The sequence below is a fragment of the Gorilla gorilla genome, chromosome 18 (assembly GCF_029281585.2).
Source record: "Gorilla gorilla gorilla isolate KB3781 chromosome 18, NHGRI_mGorGor1-v2.1_pri, whole genome shotgun sequence".
NCBI lineage: Eukaryota > Metazoa > Chordata > Mammalia > Primates > Hominidae > Gorilla > Gorilla gorilla.
This window is the reverse complement of record NC_073242.2, coordinates 84,821,234-84,829,656: the sequence shown is the minus strand read 5'-3', so window position 1 is coordinate 84,829,656 and position 8,423 is coordinate 84,821,234.

The following is an 8,423-nucleotide window of genomic DNA, read 5'->3' as shown; positions in this document are numbered from 1 at the left end:
GGCATGAGTTTTATCTTGGGGGTGGTAAAAATGTTCTGGGATTAAACAGTGATAATGTTAGAACAACTCGGGGAATATACTAAAAACCACTAGCTTGTACACTTTAAAAAGGTGAACTTTATGGTATGTGACTTATATTTCGTTAAAATAATAAAATATTTTGGAAAATCTAGATAAGTATAATATGGTCCCATTTTAGTAGTGGCATATGTCTTTATCTGCATAGGAAAATACTGGAAGGCTGTACATCTAATTAGAATTACAGCAGCCATTTCCTGGCTATAATCTTGTCAGTGTTTTTACTTATTTGCATTTTCCACTTTTATTTCTTCATACGTTCATTGACAAATATTTACTGAGAGCTTACTGTGTGGCAAACACTGTGCTGAGACTTTTGCATACAGGATCTCAGTTCTCAAAATAACCCCGTGAGATTAATGCTGTCTCACGATCTTAAACTGATTTCTGTTGTTTAAGCCACCCAGTCTGTGATATTTTGTTCTTGTAAACTAATGCATACGCTCAACCAAGTTCATTCTTTATTCCCAAAAGAAACTAAAGCCCAGAGACAGGGAGGGAATGCCTGAGGTCACACAGCAACTCAATGGCAAAGTCAGAACCAGAACTTGAGGCTTCTGCCTTCCAGTACAGTGTGTCTGGCAGCCGTTTCTCTTGCTTTAATACATCAGGAAGATGTTCTAATTGGCAGCCTTATCTAAGGTAAAACACCATGACTTTGTACACAATTGGCTTGTTAGTTCATTGACCCAGGCTGAGCATGGTAGGGCTGAAGGGTTAGAAATGGCTAGGGGAGGCTGGGCATGGTGCCCACCCCCCTGTAATCCTAGCACTTTCAGAGGCCTAGGTGGGAGAATTGCTTGAGACAGGAGTTCAAGACCAACCTGGGAAACATAGCAAGACCCCATCTCTACTAAAATAATAATAATATAAGAAGAAGAAGAAATGGAAAGAAAGAAAGAAACATAGGAGCCAGGTACCTGGAGAGCCATGTTCTATTTTCCCCATGTCACTTGGCAAGCCTGCCCTTGTCCAGGCCAGACCACAATTGACATCAGGAAAGATTGGGCAACCAGCAGCCGTAAAGCACATGACAGTCCCAGAGCTGCTGAGGGGTTCTTGCCTAAGGCTATGGACTGTAGCTGAAATGAAGCTTCTGGAGACCCAAATTCAAAAAGTGATGCTCGTTAGCACTCATTCTAGCCATGTGCAGGCTGGTGAGGGTCATTTGGTGATGGGTATGAGGATACTGTGACAGCATGAGAATCAGTCCCCAGAGCCAATTGACTCTACAAAGGTTGACCTGAGCTTTAGGGTTCCTCCCTTACTTTTATCCAGGACAGAAACCTGGTTGATAAGCAGCATGCTAATAAAAAGCATCCTGGCTGGACACGGTGGCTCACGCCTGTAATCCCAGCACTGAGGGAGGCCGAGGCAGGTGGATCACGAGGTCAAGAGATTATACTGACCATTGTGGCCAACGTGGTGAAACCCCGTCTCTACTAAAAATACAAAAATGAGCTGGGCGTGGTGGCATGCGCCTGTAGTCCCAGCTACTTGGGAGACTGAGGCAGGAGAATTGCTTGAACCTAGGAGACGGAGGTTGCAGTGAGCCGAGATTGCGCCACTGCACTCCAGCCTGGCGACACAGTGAAACTCCGTCTAAAAAAAAAGAGAGAGAGAAAGAAAAATCATCCCTATCTCTAACCACAAGTGAAAATCTGGGTGGTTCTCCTAAGTAGAGAACAAGGCTACTCCTACTCAGTAGGCACAACACACAAGTGGGCGCTCACGTGCGCGCCCACACATACACACACACACACACACACACACACACACGGATGTACAGGAGCACACACACCTGTTAACCATCCTGCCTGATGCCCTAGCCAGCTGGCCTTTGCAACCTGGGTAACAGCCTTGGCTCTTGGCTTATGATTTTTATGGTGCTGTGTTCACAAAATATAAAAGGTAAGAATGAATTCTTTTCCTGATCCACTGTTCAATCACGTGCCCACTTGTAACACCACCCAATTCTGCAAACAGAGAATTTTTGGGCCACTCCTAGGTTATGCCTGCCTCTGGCAGCAGCCTCTGAAACCCATTTCTGGTTCATGATGACTCTGCAGATGTGATGGGTGAGGCTGGAGCTTAGCAAGCCTTACGATAGATCTCTTTTTTGCATAATACACATAATTTCCCTACATCGCTTTAACTGTAAGCAATATGTCTCTTGTTTAAGCGGCAGTTGATTTGGGTCATTGCTTTTCCCTGGGGAATCCCTCTGGTTTCCCATGTAGAACTATATGATGTGGAAAGTAATATCCTAGGAACTGGCCTTAACTTCTAAGCAGTTGGGTAGGACTTGGGAAAGTGTGCATATCTGGGGGCTTTAAATAAACTCCCCCAAACATCTCCATGTCCATCAGTTTACTCAGCAGATATATGGAAAGCTCATATTAGAGCAGGCATTGGGCACAGCAAGCCTATGTCCTGCTGGGCCCCTCACTCAGCTTTGTCTCTGAACCATAGGATTGATCAGGTACAAATTTTGTGATGGAGAACACTGAAATGGGAGATAGAAGTCTGAGAATCAACTGGGTGACATTTGGGAATTCCTCGTGGAAAGACAAGGGGTGGCTATGGGGGAGGGGCTCTCTCATGCACCCTTCACCGTGGCTCTGCACTCTATGAATCCAGGATTCTACGACATTCTCCGCTGCAGCCTGGGCATATGCAGTGTTTCTGGAACCTCACTTGTACTCACACTAATATCATGTTTTTTTGCCTTATCAGCATATCGTCTGTACTTCTATGAACAGTTTTCTTTAAACGAAGTCACTCTTTTTACTTCAACATGCTCACTCAAAAAGGAGACTTTATACCATTTCCATAACTGCAAGACCTGTATAACCTGCCATAAATTAGAGGTATGCATGGAAAGTGTGTGACTGCATTTTTTAAATTAAAATGATGGTAAAAATAAAAAAGTGCGTAAAGAAATGCCAGTAAAAACACTTCTAGTTTACGAAAGTGTATAACTGAAAAAAGTCACTCAATGGGAAAAGTGAACCATTGAAGGCCAGTTAGTTACATGAAAGCAGGGCCACCCTTGATTGCCATCATAACCACCAGGTAGGTGACAAGGCAAGGGTACCTACCTTTGGCAAGGGTCATCGTCACCAAGGTCATTTTCTTCTGCTTCAGGGAACATCTTCCTGTGAACATTTGGTTCAATGGGCAGAAATTATATTAGGTTTACACCTTCCCAGGACCACGATGCTGTGTTATACTTAGGGGGTCAGACTCCCTGGGGTCAATCAGGCCCTAGGACTAACTGGTCAGAGTATCTGGAGGAAATTTTGGGCTGGTGGTAGGTCGTAGAGGAGAGAGCTGTATTCCCATGGGCATAATTAGTCCACCTCAATGGCACAAACAACTGATGATCAGACCCTGTACCTTCATCAGTCAATCACCCTGTAACTGCTGTGCAAGAATTATTAGTGAGAGTAGGGTAAACTATGGTAGCAAATAGGCCCAGAATTTCAACGGCTTATTTTTCACTTAGGTAAAGGACTAGAGCGTTGTTCAGGTCAACAAGGTGGCTGTTGTCCATATGGTCATTCAGAGATCAAAATAAGGGTATCGGCAAACTTTCTCTGTAAAGGGCCGAATAGTAAGTACTTTGGGCTTTGCAAGCCATGGGCTGTCTGTGGCAACTGCTGTGGTAGTAAGGCGGCCCATAAACAGTAGCTATGCAAATGGGCATGGCTGTGCTTCAATAAAACTGTATTTTTAAAAAGACAGTAGGCCAGATTTGGCCCTCAGGCTGTAGTTTACTTACTCCTGATCTAGGCTATGGTGGCTTTGCCTTCCTTCACTCATGGTTTCTAAAGTTGCCATAGGTGTCAATTGCCTGTCACCTGGAAGAGGCAGGAGCAGAAGTGTGACCATGGAGCATTTGTATGGGCCAGGCCTGGCTGTGGCACTCTCCACTTGCACTCAGAGGACATTGGTGAGAACTTATTCACGTGTTCAATCTAATTGCAACCAAGGCTGGAAAATGTAATCTGGTTGTGTGCCAAGGAAGGTGGGACAGATTTTAACAGACTGCCAGCAATCCTTGTCACAGGTAATATCCATTAAACCATGGACTTGATAGTAAGGGGTTCTTTTTGCTAATACACAGCAAAATAAATAAACAACCATTCTATAAGTGGTTTCTAGTTTGTGTGCCATCTAAAATGATCTTGCATAACTCCAGGAATAAGTGCACCACACTCTGATAAACACTAAGTTTTTGCATTTCTTTGATTCAAATCACAAAAGCCTGATTATAAACCCAGATCCTATTCATTAGGGCTACTCTATTAAGCCCTCCTTTAGCCTGTTAAGAATAAAATGGGAAAAAAGATGATTCAGAAAGCAATGTAAAAATTTAGACACAGAAAAGTGAAGATTGAATTATAATCTGGAAAGAACCCTGTAAACTCAAACTACAGATTACATTATAAGCATCCAGGTGAATAGAGTGGCCTCCATAGAGATGCATGTTCTGTGTGTTTTCTTGCCCTGAGAACTATCAATATTCATATATGTTAATGCCCAAAGCTGTGATGACTCTTGATGGTACCAGATATTGAGAGATGGGCAAAATTTGTAGAGGCAGAGAAGAAATTAGCATTGGAACAAGGCAGATTCAGGGGTTTCTTGGGGAGGCCAGCTGGACTGGAAGGGGGAATGGAGGACAGAGAGCTTCAATGCCAAGCCAAGGAGAACAGACTTCATCCCTGGACAATGAGGAGATACTGAAAGGCTCTAATTCTGAGAATTGCACAATGAAGGGCATTTCTGAAAGTAGAGCCTGGCAGAAGCAGCCAAGCCATCTGGAGAGACCAGTGGTCACTCTCAAGGGGAACCTCCTACACACTCTTTGAGAGGGTAGAAGATAAACTTCTCCCTTTCAAAGGTGCCTAAGTCCTAGCTTGTGAAAGCTTGGCTTTGGGGCTTACACAGGACTCAGCAAGCGTAAATGACTTAAGCTTCTCCAAAAAGCTGGCCTGCACAAAGTTCTGCCCAAATCCCAGGAGCTACTGAACTCTTACATCAGTGGTGAAACTTCCTGGTTTTCTATATTCCTGCCACTAGGCTCTACCACCAAAAGAGTAGTGGTAAAAATCCTTGCAAATTCAATAAGTGAGTGCCATTTGGGTATCTGGTTTGAATTTGCGTGTCTTGGGGTGTGTGCTATTGATCTGTGAAAATGGTATTTTGTGGATGTGAAGACCCCTTGGAGCCTGACTGGTGGGCTGGAGGGGGACTGTGGACTGTACCTTCCCCGATGCGCTCCTGGCCTCCATAGAAGGACAGCTATGTGGGAAGTTTCAGAGGGGCTACAACTTTCCCACCCCAGCTGTGACCCAGCCCAGGAAAGATTCCGGAGATTTTGTCCCTTGCATGATCTTCTAAAGTGAGAACATTAAATGAGAAGAGCTGACTCATTTCCTGGTGAGGGCTCTCTTCCTTGTTTGCAGACTGCTGCCTCCTCACTGTGTCCTGGTCTGGAACTTCTAGACTCGAGAACTATGCAAATGCAAATTTTAGTTGATTAAACTGACTCATTTCTTGGTGAGGGCTCTCTTCCTTGTTTGCAGACTGCTGCCTTCTCACTGTGTCCTGTTCTGGAACTTCTAGCCTCGAGAACTATGCAAATGCGAATTTCAGTTGATTAAGCTGACTCATTTCCTGGTGAGGGCTCTCTTCCTTGTTTGCAGACTGCTGCCTTCTCACCGTGTCCTGTTCTGGAATTTATAGCCTAGAGAACTATGCAAATGCAAATTTTAGTTGATTAAGCTGACTCATTTCCTGATGAGGGCTCTATTCCTTGTTTGCAGACTGCTGCTTTCTCACTGTGTCCTGTTCTGGAACTTCCAGCCTTGAGAACTATGCAAATGCGAATTTCAGTTGATTAAGCCACCCAGTCTATGGTATTTTGTTACAGAAGCCCAAGCAGACTAACACATTCTCCAAGTGCCCTACACCAATAAATTATGACATATCCATACAGTGAATGACTATACAGCAATGATGACAAACTACAGCCATATACAACATATACACATGAATCTCTTAAACATAATATTGAGGGAAAGAAACCAGATGCAAGAGTATGTGATTCTGTTCATATAAAGCACAAAACCTGGAAAAAGTAATATTGCTGCTAGACGTCAGGACTGTGGTGACCATTTTGGGTAGATAGGCAAGGAGGGGGAAGTGAGCAGGGCCTGGAATTGAGCTCCATGTGGCTTCTGGGATGCTGGTAATATTGTGTCTTGATCTGGGTCCTAATTACACAGTGTGATCAGTTAGTGAAGTTATCAAGTCATAATATACACATAGCATGTGTGTGTTTGTGTGTATGTGTGTATGTGTATATGTGTATATATATATATATATATATTTCTTATATGTATGTTATATTCAATAAAAAACTTAAATGTTTGTACCAGACCTTAAGAACCTGTTATCTAATATAGGAGACAAGATTGATACAGATAAAATTACTGGTGATCACATAAATTATAGTTACAGGATAGAATATAAATGATCAAATGCAGCAGTGATTTTAATCAGGATTCTATCATATGTGCTAAGAGAAATCCAAATGAAACTTACCTAAAGCATATATTGAATAAAATGTAGTCTCTCACATGAAAAGTTCAGGAGGTAAATAGAGCTTGAAATACAATTACATAAATAAATGTAATTAATGAAATAAATAGATTAGATAGATAATAGATAATAGATGATAGATAGATAATTGATAGATAGATGGTAGATAGATAATAGATAGACAGATAGGTAGACAGACATTTTATGGCATTATCTTCCTATAAAGAGAGAAGTCTGTTTCCTACATGTCAAGGTAGAAAAGCTGTCCTCCAGGCACCCACGGTGTGCTCCAGCAACCTTGCCAACACCAGCCCTGCTGCCCGTGGGCTGGCCCCCTTGCCACCACAGCTCAGGGTCACACTTCCACCACGTTGTGGCTGGCCATCCCCCTTCCTACCCATCCTTTAATTTCAGACTTGAGCTCCACCCCGTTCATGGAGCACAGTGAGCTCTTTGCAATGAATTCCCTTGTATTTTGAGACAATCAAGTGGTAAGGTAGGTTTTTTTCTCCCCAGCCCTTCCCATCGCAAGGAATAATGAGGCACAGTCTTGATACAAACTTTTAGGAGAGCATGTGGGGCAGGACTGAGTGGGATCTGTCCCTGCTGGGGGAAGGGAGGCTCATCTTGTAGATGTGTTACCTGGGGCAGCACCAGGTGGGGCAGCTACCCAGGTGCAGGGTCTGAGCCGGCTTCCCACCCTCCCCTGCAGCTCTACCCAGGGCGAATTTTTTTTTTTTTTTTTTTAGGTGGAGTCTTGCTCTGTCACCTAGGCTGGAGTGCAGTGGCATGATCTCGGCTCACTGCAAGCTCCGCCTCCTGGGTTCATGCAATTCTCTTGCCTCAGCCTCCCGAGTAGCTGGGACTACAGGCGCCCACCACCACACCCAGCTAATTTTTTGTATTTTTAGTAGAGACGGGGTTTCATTGTGTTAGCCATGATGGTCTTGATCTCCTCACTTCGTCATCTGCCTGCCTCGGCCTCCCAAAGTGCTGGATTACAGGCATGAGCCACCATGCCTGGCCCTCTCCAGTCTGACTATCTACACCAATCTTTCTCCTGGGCAATAGGAAAAGTTATGATTTTGAGGACAATCCAGCTTTCTCTTGCTGATAAGGCAGGAGTGACACTCTTTAGAGTTTTCCACATTCTAGCAGAATCCAGAAGTCACCCCTGAGATTCTGAAAGACACAGTATTAGGATGACCCTCTGGAGACTTACTCTAAGCTGGTCAGTGCCCGCAACAGAAGGGGTCCGGGTTACAGAGGGGGTTTAGACCAGCTGTTGAAAGAGACAGCCTCAGGGAGGGTTCTAGGAGGCTAGTGTACATACTTTGGAAGGTGTTGCAGACCTGTGCAAGAGTCAATAAAGGCCATCCAACAGTGCCACGGGATCACCTTGGCACCTCTCTCTCTTGCCTGATCCAGGCAAATTCTCAGCCTGGGCCACTTCCATTTCCATAGGCAGATCCAAATGGAGGATAGGGATGCTGCACTCTGGCAATCCTAAATCCTATTGTTGGAAATTCTTGGGAGCTCAGAAACATGCAGTAGGCCCAGAGCTCCCCTGAGCACTGTCCATGACCCAGCCCTCTGGACTGTACTCGTCCTGAGGCCAGGCCATCCCCAGCAAAGCCACCTTCCTTCTCACATTGCCTCTTTCATCATCGTTCTGTCTCTGTGGAGGATGGATTAATCTCCAGTACAAGACACAAGCAGTGATTTGGCTTTCA